Source organism: Martes martes, assembly GCF_963455335.1.
Source record: "Martes martes genome assembly, chromosome: 4".
Classification (NCBI taxonomy): Eukaryota; Metazoa; Chordata; class Mammalia; order Carnivora; family Mustelidae; genus Martes; species Martes martes.
The window spans coordinates 118,163,734-118,177,956 of NC_137891.1; the positions used below are offsets into that span (position 1 = coordinate 118,163,734).

The 14,223-nt window shown below is 38.5% G+C and overlaps 1 protein-coding gene across 3 annotated transcripts in view; it reads left to right on the forward strand.

The window, feature by feature from the left end:
- LOC308341538 (uncharacterized protein) overlaps nucleotides 1–14,223 on the forward strand; it is a 204,795-nt gene that overhangs the window by 36,663 nt on the left and 153,909 nt on the right. Inside the window, exon 2 of one of the 3 annotated variants that reach the window (XM_080801568.1) lies at nucleotides 11,187–11,251. The exons of the other annotated variants lie outside the window; for them this stretch is intronic. The gene's annotated coding sequence lies outside the window, so the exon portion shown is untranslated. The remainder of the gene's footprint in view (nucleotides 1–11,186; nucleotides 11,252–14,223) is intronic. 3 annotated transcript variants of the gene reach the window in all.

Consider the following 14,223-nt stretch of genomic DNA (forward strand, 5'->3'; position numbering starts at 1 on the left):
TGAGCACTCACTCCACGATAAGTACTGGACTAAGCAGTCACATTTATTTGTTTAATCTTCACAACAAATCAAGGGGGTTGGTATGGTTGTTATCCCTGTGTTGCAGATGAAGAAACCGAGGCTTGCTAGAGATGAATTACTCCCCTTGCATGCAGTGCTAGTGATAACCTGGTGAGGACGGCCAGCTGGGTATTTCCAACACCGCAGCTCTTCTCCTCTGCCTCCGGAGCTGGCACTCCCACTCCTCTCCTCAGCATGCGAGGTGTTGGAAATCACCCACCGTGGTGCCTGCAGTGCCTGCTTGCTCCCTGTCCTCTTGGCACTCATTCCCTTCACTCTCCCCAGCTTGATTCAACATCTTTTACAGGTTGGTTAACCCTGGTCTACAAGTTGCTGACAGTGAAATATCATGAAATGAGCCCTCTCCGCTAACTTACAATCATCCATACCCTAGGGCCTGGAAAATAATCTCTGCTTCATTTTGAGGCTTTTTGAATTCTCTATATGTTTTGCCCCTTTTGCTGGAGCCATCCTGTAAGTACATGCTTCATTTTATGTGCACGAGCGTGTGTGTGTTAAAAAAAATTTTTTTTTTATATTTCAACCATGTGGGACATGTCTTATGAAATGTCTTGTCAATGTCTTATGAAAGTATCCTTATGAGTAAAGAGCTTACAAATCACTTAGAATGCCTGCTCGTTGGTATGATGCTGTCCCTTACACTTTGCAGCAGTTACAACATATTTGAAGGTTTGTGCTTCTAGTACTTAGTTAATTCATTTATCACCTACCTTTGAGGGATAATTGTGGGTGCTTAATTTTAGCAACATCATTATGCCTGTTGATATAATCCAGAGCCTCCTCGGTGGTGCAGCCCCTGATTATATGTTCAGTTAACTACTGCGTGTTGTCAGCACCTCTCACCCACCAGGTTTTCTTGGGTTGGATGCTTGTAATAATTTATAGCAAAAAACGTCCTGCCAGGGATTATCACCGCAATCCCATGGTCTCAGAAACTCACACATACAAGTGACCCTATAGGTTTGTTTTCCAGTCTGCAAGTTTGGTGAAGAAAACTTGGGGACAGGCTGCCTGATTCTGGTCTGAGTTCCATGTGACTTTGGGCAAGTCACTAACTTCTCCCAGAGACTGTTTCTCATTTGGGTATGAAATGAATGTGGAAGTGTTTAGCCTGTCTAACCTCACAAGACTGCCATGAAGTTCAGTTGGAATAATATATTTAAATGCCTTCTTAAACCTGTAGAACAGGGGCAAAATGTGGCACGTGACCTCTCTTAGTCTTGACACCCATTTTCCTGATCTTCTGTTCACACACACTAAGAAACATTTTTACTTTCCAGCTTATATCTGTGCAGTTGAAACTTTTTTAATCCATATTTTCATGCCAGAGAAAAGCTACATTCCCATATTTGTTATCTATGAATTCTCTACAGGCAGGGGCAGAATCTCCTGCTTCTTTGTTTCCTTGATGAAACCCTCAGATGGAGAGTGTCTTAGTTTGAAGTGCCTGAACTTGGTTGCTCAGTGGTTGGTTGGCTTGAGGAATATATATCATTGGCATGAACTGTGCCCTTGCTGTGGTCTTTATGGATTAGGCTTATGAAGTTAGAGTTTTCTAGTTCTTCTGGTGCTTTGTCATGGAGACGATGGCATTACAATAATGACTCTTAGTTTACACAGAGTCATTTTAGGACAAATTATACCCTTGCCCCCAGGACCACAAAGGCCTCCATTTTGATCTCATCATCCCCAGCCCCAGAATAGCTCTGCCCCACTTTTCTATTTTGCTGTGTAGTCATTTGGTTTAGATTTTGTGTGTGTGTGTATAAACATTCATGCCTAATATGAAACTAATATCCATGTATATTATTGTCCAAGGGGAAGAGGAGTACAAAGGAACATTCAGAAGGCAGCTGGTTTATAAGGTGACTTGTGGGAATTAAAAAAAAAAAAAATTCTCTGTGGGTAAACAAATGAGGAGAAGATGTCACTTCTGTGAGGTAACAGCCCCTGCCAGGGCATCGAGCTTGGAGAGTAGATTCTGGACTTGTTTCAGCTGCCACTCATTGCCCTGGTGGTGCCTTTGTGCAGGCTACAAACTTCATGGGGGCACATGGCAACCCTGAATATAAGGGTCTGGGGTGGGGGTCATTACCACTGAGCAAAGGGTGGAGCATAAACAGATCTCATTCTGCCCTGGGGCCCAGTGGAGTGATCAGCCTGGAGGGATCAGACCTTTGGAGAGAAGGGTTGAAGGAACAAAAAAAAAGAGGCGATGTCTGCCAAAGAATCAGGCATCACAGAGAGGCTGGGGGCAATTTCTCCTCGTGGGAAAACAAGACCCCCAAGCTCCCATAAACATATATTCGGCACCAAAAGGCCGGCATCAGGGGGGCCTATGGAGTGTCTGCCATGTGCTTTCTTCTCCATCTGTTCCCTACCCCACCATGGATTTTCTGTTACCCTATTAATGATGTTTTTCTTTTTTCTTTTTCTTTTTTTTTCCCCCCTTTTTACCCCCAATCCAGCATTTTCATCTTAGGTTTCATCTGTACAGAACTATGGGTAAGAAAAAGAGAAGGCTGTCCTCAGGCCCATCAATCTCTGGGCCTCTAGGCATGGCTCTGAGTCTAAGAAGCCAAGTACCTCTGGAAATGGAACGATAGGCATTAATCTGTTCCATAAATATTTATCATATATCTACAATGTGCCAGGTCTTGGCAACACATCAGTGATCAATTATACAAGTCATTTTCTCTGCCTAAATATTTCCCCACGATGTACCCAACTCCTCCTTATTGTTCAGGTCTTAGTTGAGATGCCCCTTTGCCCTCCCAGCCCAAATTCCCGTAAGTTTCTAGGGTCTTCTATACTCTGTCATTCATACCCTTTTCCACTTTTGCGATTACTAGCGCAATGGCCTTCTTTCCCACTAGACTGTTAGGTGAGGTCAGGACCTTGGCTGGGGGCTCTGGGCTTACCTGACTGTCTGGCGCATAGTAGGCCCTCAAAAACTACTGGTTAATGCGAGAGTGAATGATTGACTACCTAGCAAAAGACCCACTAATTTACCTTTTGCTAAACCTTTTTGAAAACATTGCTATGCATTTGAATGGGAGGTGTTTATCCACCCTTAAAATCAAATGAGCTTTTAAAAAACCACTAAAGTTTCCTGCCTCAAGTTTTTCCTATAATCCCAACCTAAGAGATCTTTTTAACTGGAGTATTTTATATCAGAATATCAGAAAAAATATCTTTCCATAAGTTTTAACAGTAACCCAGCCAACCAACTTATATGACAGGAAGGGAATCTTAGAATTTACTTCACCAGGTGATTTATATGATTAATCATGGCCCGCTACATAGGGCAATGGGGATAAATAACAGTGCACTGGGGTATTTTCATTGTAAAATGGCCATTTCTCTGGTCTTCTTCATGGTCACTGTGATCAAGACCAAAACCTTTCATTAACCTTTTTATATTTAATTTCTTGTTTTGAGCTAGCACCATTGTTAATCCTATTTCCAAGAGCAACACAACACACACGCGCCCTTTCGAGAAGCATCTAGACTCCGTGGCACTGCGTGGCAGCTGCTGAGCAAAAAGCAGAAACTAACCTTTCCCCCAAGCAGATCTGAGCAAGAAAGGGCTTCGAAAAGCCTTTGCCGTCTGTCTTCCCTCCTAGGGAGGTCTCATCATGATGTGGGGACACCCAGTGAGTATAATGTTCTAAAGACCCATAAAACATTATTTGACAAGAAAATTTTGCCTCGCCTACGAGCTGCTGCTAATGAATTACATATGATGCAAGAAGCAGCATGGCTGAAATATTTTTATTAATACTAATAATATTTTTTGCTTATACAGCAACTTTCATTGGAGGAAACGGATTTGGAAAGGAAGCTTTAAAGACATACTTGGGGTGAAATTACTGGCTCATAACTTTTAAACTTGCTGCTGCCCCTCTGCCATGCTGGAGGCGGGGGGCCGGCTGCAAAGCTAAGGTCCTTCACCTCAGAGAATTTCAGTAGCGGGAGATTCCTGGACTAACAGATTCCACAGGAAAACCCACTGATTTGTTTGTTTATTTGTTTGAAGGAGCAACACATAAGTATTTTCTTATGGTGTGACATTAAACTAAGCCACTTGAGAAAAAATGGTAATGAGAGCTGATTTTGTTAATGCTGTTGTTGGCTGCCCTTGGCAGTTTGCTTTATGGTGTATGTGGCATTGTTTTAAGTGCTTATAGGCACATGTTTAATGTCCACAACATCCCTGTGAAATAGGTGTTATCATGCTTTTTTTTTACAGATGAAGTGATTTAGGCACAGAGAGGTAAAACAACTATCGCCACTTGCCCAGAACTTGCTGAGAAGTGTTCCTGTCTGGGACCCTTGGGTATCAGACTGCAGAAGAGAGGAAAACTTGGTTAACGGTTGGTGTGTGCTCAGGAGATTATGCCCTGTCTTTTGGCACTTAATGTAAATTCCATGCCTTCTATTCCTTTGATGTGTGTACTTTCCTCAGTTCCTCAACTAGACTCCAGGTTCTGTGAGGACAACGATTTGAGGTTAGGTCTATAAAATTTAGCTCAGGTTTTGATAACTAAAATCCAGGGTGGATGTTTTAATCAGGGCATAAGCTGTTTTCTAATGGGGACAATGATAAAGGATTTTGAAATCAGAGCCATTCTGGCAAACCCAAGACATGTATCACCCTAATTCTTGTGCTTTCTTTTATAAAAAAAGACCAAGGTGGGGAGTAGTCTGCTGTCATTTTTAGGCTTAGTTTATAAGGTGTGTGCATTTTGGTAGAGAATTGGGGCCTTGTACTCTGTATTACATATTCAAAAATATCATTATTATTACTTTTTATGGGATAGTCATGCTCCAGGGAATTCATTTAAACTAATACAAAATCCAAAATATAAAATTTATGTTCACTCAAAAATATACTTTTAGAGTTGTAGCTCTATGAAATGCTTTTTATGTCTGAGTCAGGACATCTAAGAAACCAAAGAACCAATCCGAGCATCTTGAACACCATGGAATGAGGTGTCCACCAAGACCACTGTTGAAGCCACAGAACTTCTAATCTATAGAAAATATCTTCTGGGGCTCCTGGATGGTTCAGTCAGTTAAGTGTCTGACTCTTAATCTCTGCTCAGGTCTTGATCGCACAGCCTTAAGTCCAAGCCCCACGTTGGGCTCCACATGTGGAGCCTACTTAAAAAAGTATATATATATCTTCCTGGTGGCTTGCATTCTTGGGCCCAATGTATAGCGTCTAACTCTCCATTGGACAGCCCCAAAGAGTTATCAACTCTTTATTATCCAACCTTACCCCTTTTTATAGTGTTAGCAGAGACTTCAAAAAAAAAAAAAAACTTGGTCATTTTCATCAATAATTTCTATTTCTATCCCTCAAGTTATAGGATACTGCTTCTCTGATAGTACTGTAAGTAGTCCCCATGCGCTTTATATGGCATGATAATGTTTGGAATGGATAGTAATCTTAGCAGCATGTCATAAATCATCTTTTAAGTGAATTAATTCCTGGACAGGGACCCACAAATGCCAGGTCACCTCCATTTACATTGATTCTGTTACCTTCAAATTCAAAAAGTAACCTTCTAGGTGGGTCAGCAAAGTGTGATGCCAAAGGAGGAAGAAGTGGGGTCTGGAATTCAAAGACCTGTGTTTAGCAACTCCACTCTGTTCATTTCTTAGCTTGACCTTGGTCAGCTCACTTATTCTGTTTGAATCCCAGTTTCCTTATAATTATAATGACTACCTTATTAAACAAAAGAAGATAATGAATGTGAAGGTGCCTGAGAATTGTATGACAATATATATAAGGTAGTTCAATATTTTTGTTTATATCAGTTTGGGAACCATAATATGTTTGACCCTTTCAAGTGTAACTGACAGCCCAACACAACTGGCTAACATATGATATGCCCTGGATTATGTACAGCCAGTTCTGCTATAACCTGACATAGGCATTTCTAAAAGCAAGTCTATGTGATGAAGAATTTTATTTTATTTTATTTTATATTTTTTCAGTGTTCCATTGTTTATACACCACACCCAGTGCTCCATGCAATATGTGCCCTCCTTAATACCCACCATCAGGCTCATCCAACCCCCCACCCCTCTCCCCTCCAAAACCCTCAGTTTGTTTCTCAGAGTCCACAGTCTCTCATGGTTCATCTCCCCCTCCGATTTCACCCAACTCACTTCTCCTCCCCATCTCCCAATGTCCTCTGTGTTATTCCTTAGGTTCTACAATTAAGTGAAACCATATGATAATTGACTCTCTCTGCTTGACTTATTTCACTCAGCATAATCTCTTCCAGTCCCATCCATATTGATCCAAATTTAGGTATTCATCCTTTCTGATGGAGACATAATACTCCATTGTATATATGGACCATATCTTCTTTATCCATTTGTCCATTGAAGGGCATCTTAGTTCTTTCCACAGTTTGGTGACTGTGGCCATTGCTGCTATGAACATTGGGGTACAGATGACCCTTCTTTTTACTACTTTTTTATCTTTGGAGTAAATACCCAGTAGTGCAATTGCAGGGTTGATGAAGATTATGGATATACTAACTGTCTAAACTGGCACTAACGGAAATACAATGCTTACCTAAATTGACTCCATATGTAATTCAGTATTTTCTGTAGAGATGTTAAAAAGAAAGGTGGAATTAATTTGAAGATATTTTTTATTCCACCATATATCTTAAATATTATTTTTAGCATAAATCAATATAAAACTTATTAATAGCTTTTTTTTTTTTACAAAAAATTTAGAAGACTGTATTTTACATTTATAGTACATTTCAACTTAAGCCAGCCACACTTCAAGTAGCCACATGTAGCTAGTGGCAGCTGTACTGGACAATGTCAGTCTGACACCTGGGTCACAGCCTTAGAGCAGCAGTTGGGGCTCAATCCCCAGATTACATGGGTTTACATGGGGAACAACAGAGTGGAAATTGAGACTGATTTCTTAGAAAAGAGAGAATGGAATTTGTGGAGACAAAATCATCATCTCCACAAAATCTCTTAATTTTCAAGGAATTAAAAGTCTTAATCTCCACGCCATTTTGGGCTAAATATATTTAAGTGAATTCTGTAGTTCACTGAAAATACAGCAGGTGCACAGAGAGAGTGCTAGGTTGGGATTAGGACATGGGATTTTTGGCTTACCTGCCGTTAGCTCTTCTAACTCTCTGAGCTGGACAAAGTTCCTTGGTCTTCATTTTCATCTGTAATATAAATAGATTCAATTAGGTATTTTCCAAACTCTAGTATTATTAAAATAAACTTTATTGAGGTATAATTTACAAATAATAAGGGATACCCATTTTAATGTGTATTTCAAGGAGTTTTGACAAGTTTAACACACTTGTAACTAGCAGCACACTCAAAATATGGAAAACATTTCCATCCCTGCAAAACGTTACCTTATACTCCTTATCCCAGAAATATTCTGTTGATAGGTACTTTGGTATTTTCTAGTTTCTGGATCAAGTAACTTGCAGGCATGACTGAATCAGAGCTGAAATGGATTCAGATCAATTTTCTACGTCCTTTAGCCAAGGGAATTTTTAACCTAAGCCACCAAACTGTTTTCTAAGAGTTTGTGCCAATTTATAAAACAACAAAATATGAAAATTCCAGTTGCTTCATTTCCTTGCCAAGACTTGTTATTATCAGTCTTTTTAATTTTAACCCTTTTAAGGTGTGTACGATGGTATCTCAGTGGGGTTTTAATTTGCATTTCCCTGATGACTTGATGATAGCAACCCTCTTCTGTTGTGTGTATTAGCCCTTTGCACATCACTTTTTCTGAAGTGTTGGTTCATATCTTTTGCCTGTTTTTAAAATTTCTCTTCTTATTATTTGTCAGATAGGTATAGCGACTTTTCTTTTAGTCTGTACCTTGTATTTTATTTTCTTAATGTCATGTTTAGAAGCACAAATACTTTTAAAGTCCAGTATATCAGTTTCTTCTCCTATGAGTCATGTGTTTTCTGTCCTAATCTAAGAAACATTTACCTATCCAAAGGAAGATTTTATCCTAGACTTGTCTAAAAATTTTTAGTTTTATTTTTTACATTTAGAGCTACTGTCCGTTTTGAGTTGGTTTTGTGCATGAGACAAAGATGGAGATTCATTTTATTCCAAATGTATATCCAGTTGTTTTGTAGTTTTTTAAAATCTTTTTTCCATTGAATTATCCATGCAGATCATATATATGATATATACAATATATATACTATATATATTATATAATACAGTATATATACAATATATAATATACAATATATATACAATATATACTATATATACACAATATACATATTATATAATACAATCAAATAATAGGTGTTCATATATATATGATTATATGTATAATATATAATATATAATAAATGATTATATAGGATATGATATTTTTATACACACACACACACACACACACACATATATATATATATGAAATGTTTACACCATGGATTGTTATTATTTTTGTGTCTCTTGTTTAAAGCAACTTGGAAATGAGACAGCTGCGCATGAGTCTCTTTTCTGAATGCAGTAGTGTGGAATTAGGAGATAGTCTTACTTTGGAACCTTGACCACTGACTCCATTTAACATACCTGCTCAGGAGTCAACCACGTTAAGATGGGATATTCTGCGGGTCTTATCTAGAAGCAAGTACCTGTCAGAATGGAAGGATTTGGATTTCTGGTTATTCTTTCACTCCTCCCTTCTGTATCCTCCCATCTAAAGCTTCCTATTCATATGGCCACCTTACCTCTGTTTCTGTGGCATGATTCCCAAATATATGGTGCTTTATACACAAGTAAGCTAGGTATGTAAGAGCAGCATTCTCTAAGAGTATTCATACTAGACTGTAAGGGACACAGATTTTCTATCTTTAGGAGACTTGACAATAATCTCTCTGTATTCTGGATAATGCATACTCCTTGAGTCAGGATGTCTCTGGTTCTGCAGTTACCCTGACAGACAAAATGTTCACCTGATTCTGGCCCAGTTTTCCCCATTGTTTGTATTTGTCTTGTACTGTGTTGAGCTGGTATGTTGCCCTCAGCTGTGGCAGATATGATTTCTTGTAGTGCTGGTTTTCTTTTCGTTATCCTTCTCATTACTTCTTCTTAGCACCCTGCCCTTGAGTTCAAAACCCTGGGAGGACCCCTCTTGCAAACCTGCTTTCAGCAGAGTAAGATATCTTCATCTCTGAGGTCACGTTTCAGGCTTTTGTTCAGTCACAAGTTCTGTTTGGATTTATCCTCGGTGTGTCTACTTGAATATTCAAAAAGTCATCAGCTAGTCTAATTTGTTTTTTTTTTAGCCATGTAAAAGACTGATTTGCTTTGACAGGTGGATCAGAAACAGAATTGGAGCTATTTTATCTGGACCTAATTAAACAACCTTCATTACCGGCAGATATATGTTTGTGACTTAAAATTAGCATGATTGGAATTAAAACTCAAAATATAAGGCATTGAATTCAGATATGGCTGGTTTAAAAATAAATTCCATACATTTTAAATGCAGCAAGTCTGGCTTTTAAATATCCTATAGTGACAAATTCCATTTAGGGGTGTGTGTGAGTGTGTGTGTGTGTGTGTGTGTGTGTGTGTACGTATGCACACACGCACCCATGGCTGTGGCCGTAGATAATAGTAAAGATATGGCCCATATTTTCTGAACAGTTCCAGAGCAACATTCTGAATTGAAACTTCAGTAAAATATTTTTTAAATCTCATTTCTCCTCCTCCCCTCCCACCCCCAAGTATTGAGTTCAGCTTTGAGGATTATATGTAGCTTTCTTTGGCCTCAAAGGTTACATTCTCTAATCAAATTATTTCTATTCATCATTGTCGAGATTCTGAGATTTTGTGATTGCCTTTTATTATACGTATCCTGATTGTGTGCAGATGTATATATATCCAGACACAGTGGAACCTGCTTAAAATGTTCTTTCACATGTAACATTTAAAATCATATTAGATTTTTTCTTACAATATTTTATTTCCTTAACCTTTTGAGAAATATGTTAAAAGATTTTGTGTGTGTATATGCATATATATACACACACACCCATAGACACACATATATACATAAAATATTTCTGTAATTGTAGATGTGCACTCTGGATAATGATAGAAACTTAGTAATTATTAAATAATTTTAAAATATAGGCACATATTTTTGTCTTTCTTTAGAATTTTGGAGGTTATTATGCACTTAGATATATGAGCCAGATTTTACCTTATGAAGAAAAATAAAAGGTTGAATAAAACATATTGACATTTCTGTTCAACATTAAGGCTGCAGGAATTATGGTGGATTCCTTTTCCTAACAAACATTAATATGAGATTCCTGGTGTGATGAGAACTGGATATCAAGAATCTAATCCCTCCCCTTGCCTTTGTACATCAGTGGCCCTCTCCAAATTATTAAAATTCTGGGTCTTTTGTGATACCTCTTGATGCATTGTTGCAATTTTAACCACTTTAAAATGCAAGCAAGAGCACCTCCTTAGTATTTATAGCCTCCTTATGTACCTACCATTTTTTATAAAATATAAAATAAGGCATTTGTGTTTATCCATGTCCTTTTAAAAATTAGAATTTCCAGATGGTCCCTTCTTTTTCATGGTTTTCTGGAATCAAAACAACAGTTCCTGCATGTGTTTGCCACCTTTGTTTGGATTTGCTCAGCCCTTCCTTCTTACTGATGAGGGGTCTAATTCAGCCATTGTTGCTGATCCTGATCTTTGTTCAGTAATTTCCCTTCATGTACAAGAGGTCCTGGCTCAACATGGGTTCAGTGGTAGGCACTGCTTTCATTTGTGTTCCAGGTAGAGTAATTAATTTCTCTGTGTACATTGTTTTTCTTGAATCCCAACTTTTACATATCTGAACTTTAGGTGGCTAGAATTTAATTTAGTAGCATCAGAATCAGCTAACTGGTCAAATTTGAAATGTAAAGTCCTTGAATTTATTCTCTCCTTTATTACAGGCAGGTCTGTCACCTTATACAAGGGTGTTTATCATTCTTTTCTACTTTCTCCTTAATGTAATGGGGACAATGACAATGTTTTTTTTTCCCCCCCAGGCTTATTGATGTTGTATGGCAACTCCCTTAGTTCTGGAAGGACCTACAGATAACTGACCCATTTGGTGAGATGTTGGACAAGGGATTTCTGGATGGTGGCCTTAAGTGCATCAATTTGCAAAGCGTTGTGTGTTTGTAAAATTTTACTGGTCTTGTTTTGTCAAAGCCCATCAAATCTCATAACATTTAAAAATGTGATGATTTTTTGTGACTTTTTTTTTTTTTCAGATAGGCAAGTGGAAATTGAAATTATAGCTGCTCAGTTTACAGGCTTTGTGACCATGGGCAATTTTTGGGGGGGTACATTTATTTTTTTATTATTATTTTTTATTAACATATAACGTACTATTTGTTTCAGGGGTACAGGTGTGTGATGCATCAGTCTTACACAGTTCACAGCGCTCACCATACCACATACCCTTCCCAATGCCCATCACCCAGTCATCCTGTCCCTCCCATCTCTTCCCCTCCAGCAACCCTCAGTTTGTTTCCTGAGATTAAGAGTCTCTTATGGTTTGTCTCCCTCTCTGGTTTTGTCTTGTTTCATTTTCCCCTCCCTTCTCTTACGATCCTCTGTCTTGTTTCTCAAATTCTTTGTATCAGTGAGGTCATATGATAATTGTCTTTCTCTGATTGACTTAATTCACTTAGCATAATACCCCCTAGTTCCATGTGGCATTTGCTCACATCACTGCAAATGGCAAGATTTCATTTTTTTGATATCTACATAGTATTCCATTGTATATATATATATATATATATACCACCTCTTCTTCATCCATTCATCTGTTGATGGACATCTAGGCCCTTTCCATAATTTGGGTATTATGGACATTACTGCTATAAACATTGGGGTGCACATGCCCCTTCAGATCACTACACTTGTGTCTTTGGGATAAATAACCAGTTGTGCAATTGCTGGGTCATAGAGTAACTCTGTTTTCAACTGCTTGAGGAAAATCCAAACTATTTTCCAGAGTGGCTGCACTAGCTTGCATTCCCACCAACAGTGTAGGAGGGTTCCCCTTTTCCCGCATCCTCAACAACATCTGTCATTTCCTGATTTGTTAATTTTAGCCATTCTGACTGGTGTGATGTGGTATCTCATTGTAGTTTTGATGTGTATTTCCCTGATGCCAAGTGGTGTTGAGCACTTTTTCAAGTGTCTGTTGGTCATTTGGATGTCGTCTTTGCAGAAATATCTGTTCGTGTCTTCTGCCCATTTCTTGATTGGATTATTTGTTCTTTGGGTGTTGAGTTTGACAAGTTCTTTATAGTTTTTGGATACTAGCCCTTTATCTGATGTGTCATTTGCAAATACCTTCTTTGGGTAAGTTTCTTAATGTCACTAAATTTTACTTTCTTGATGTGAAAAACCAGGAAAATCACAGTCCTTCACTGAAGGAGAAGGGAAGATTAAATAAAGGGAGTGTAGTGTAGTGGTTGGAATCATAGAGGCTGGGTCTGGATGGCCTATGTTCAAGGGCATGTCTCCACTACTTGCCATGTGATGTGGGCAATTCATTTAACCTTTCAAGGCTTTGGTTTCTTCATTTGAGAATGTGGATTATAGTAGCATCTGCTCACAAGCTTGTGAGGATTAAAGCAGATAATAACTTTAAAGCACTTACAACTATACTTAGTGCATGGGAAAGGATCTAATAGGGTCATTCACCCAACAAATATTTGTGAGGCACCTACCATGTGGCAAGCATTATTTTAGTGCTGTAAACACAGATGTGAACAAAAGTCCCTACCCTTTTTAGCTCTTGCTTTAGTGGGTAGGAGCAGACAATAAACAAATAACACCCCCCCCCAAAAAAAAAAACAAAAGAAAAACAATAAGTATATAATAAGGTTATGGAGAAAAAAGAAGTAGAGAAGGATAATAAGAAGGGTGACTGGCAGAGGTGCAATTTGAAATGGGAGGGTCTGAGTAGGCTTACTTGGAAGATGGTATTTGAGCAAAGACCTAAAGGTGGGGATGATCAAGCCATGTGGTCAAGGAAACAGTGAGTCAACACAAGCCCCTGTGGCAGGAAACTCAGAGTAAGTAGAGGGTGACATTAGTAAGAGAGGAGGCCAGAAAGAAGATAAGAACCAACTCAGAGCATCTGACCAGCTGCTGTTATGAGTGGGGCTTATGCTCTGAGTGAGATGGAGAGCCCCTGAAAGGTTCCAGGCAGAAGAGTGTCATGACCTGACACATTTTGTGAAGAACACTTTGGCTGCTAAGTTGAGGATGGACTAAGTTGAAGATGGACTTTAGCTATAAACCAGATGAGAGTGAAGGTGCCCGGGATCATGATGGTATTGGTGGTGGTGGGAGAAGTGAGCAGAATGTGGGTACATTCCGAAAATAGTGCTACTGGAATTTGCCATCATCATAATGTATTAAGTGAGATGGCCCTTAATTCCTTTGGAACATTGGCTACTGCAGAGTAAATATTTATTAAATGGTGGACTACCGTTATTAAAAGGAAACTGATATGAGTTTGAGGTTTTATTTGCAAGTTGGAAGGGAACTAAGTCTTTTGCAGTGCCTAAAGTGGATTTAAGTGTGATGTCAGGAAGGACTTCACTCACATGCTCAGAATGCCTTGTGAAGCCTTGGACTAAATATCTAAGGAGATTTGAATCCTACTTTTCTTAATTCTTTCATTTAAGAAACTACTTGTACAAAATTTCTGAGTTGAAGAATCCATTGAATCAGGAGTATGTAAACTATACCCTGGGGACCAAATTTAGTCCACCTTTTGTTTTTGTAAATAAAGTTTTATTGAAACACAGCCTGTTCATTAACTCATTAATATTGTCTGTAGCTGCTTTAAAGCTACAACAACATAGTTGAGCATTTGCAAAGCCCAAGATATTTACTCTCTGGCTCTTTACAGAAACTGCCTTAGATGAACATTTATGTGTGGCTCAGTGTCATAAACACAGAGTTATTTTCATTCTGGGCGTATTTATGAAAGTATATGGCACCTATAATGAATGAAGATACCCAAAGGTACTCATGAATATGTTTACTTTGGAG